The sequence below is a fragment of the Manis pentadactyla genome, chromosome 13 (genome assembly GCF_030020395.1).
Source record: "Manis pentadactyla isolate mManPen7 chromosome 13, mManPen7.hap1, whole genome shotgun sequence".
Classification (NCBI taxonomy): Eukaryota; Metazoa; Chordata; class Mammalia; order Pholidota; family Manidae; genus Manis; species Manis pentadactyla.
This window is the reverse complement of record NC_080031.1, coordinates 22620655-22621406: the sequence shown is the minus strand read 5'-3', so window position 1 is coordinate 22621406 and position 752 is coordinate 22620655. Positions and strand designations below refer to the sequence as shown.

The 752-nt window shown below is 31.2% G+C and overlaps 1 pseudogene; it reads right to left on the bottom strand.

Moving 5' to 3' along the window:
* Nucleotides 1-752, bottom strand: LOC118915946 (coiled-coil domain-containing protein 152-like; annotated as a pseudogene).

The following is a 752-nucleotide window of genomic DNA, read 5'->3' as shown; positions in this document are numbered from 1 at the left end:
TCAAAACCATCTACGCTTAAGGTGAGGAGCATTGCCAACAGAGGTGCATTGCTCTAAGTCATGAATGGTATTACGAAGAACTGCAATCTCCTTGTCCTTTTCTTCTTGAAGATGTTGAAGCTTCCTTCTGTAGATTCTCTGCAACGAAACAGTAGAATTTGGATATGATTTTTATTTAGTTTGAACTCTTGCTAGTTTGGCATCAAATTCTAGCTATAATCTGATTATTTAATTTTGCTTTTCCTTTTCTTGAGTTCTTAACTTTGCATTTAACTCAGAAACTTCCACCTCTTTTTGCTCTATCAGTTCTTTATGCTTTTCTTCATATAATACAACTTTTTCCGGCATATACTGATAAAGTTTCTTTATTTCTTTCTTATATCCCTCCTCTTTGATTTTCATTTCACTCATTAGTTTGGCAATATTATTCTTATATTCCTGTTCATAAGATTTTAACTTTCATAAGATCAGCATTTCTTTTTAACTGTTCATTTTCACCTTTCAAATTATGTTGATATTCAATTGTCTGTTGTAGCCCTTTTATCATATTATGAAGAGTAGCACATTCTTCTATAATAGAGATTTCCTTTGCATTATTTTTAATAAACAGTTTTTTCCAAATGCATATCCAATACACTGTTCTTTCCACTGGTTTGTATCATTTTCTTTTCTATATGTGAAAAGTCATTTATAAGTTTGTCAAGATTCACACTGCTCATTTTTTTCATACACCCTTGGCTGCTTTGATTCAT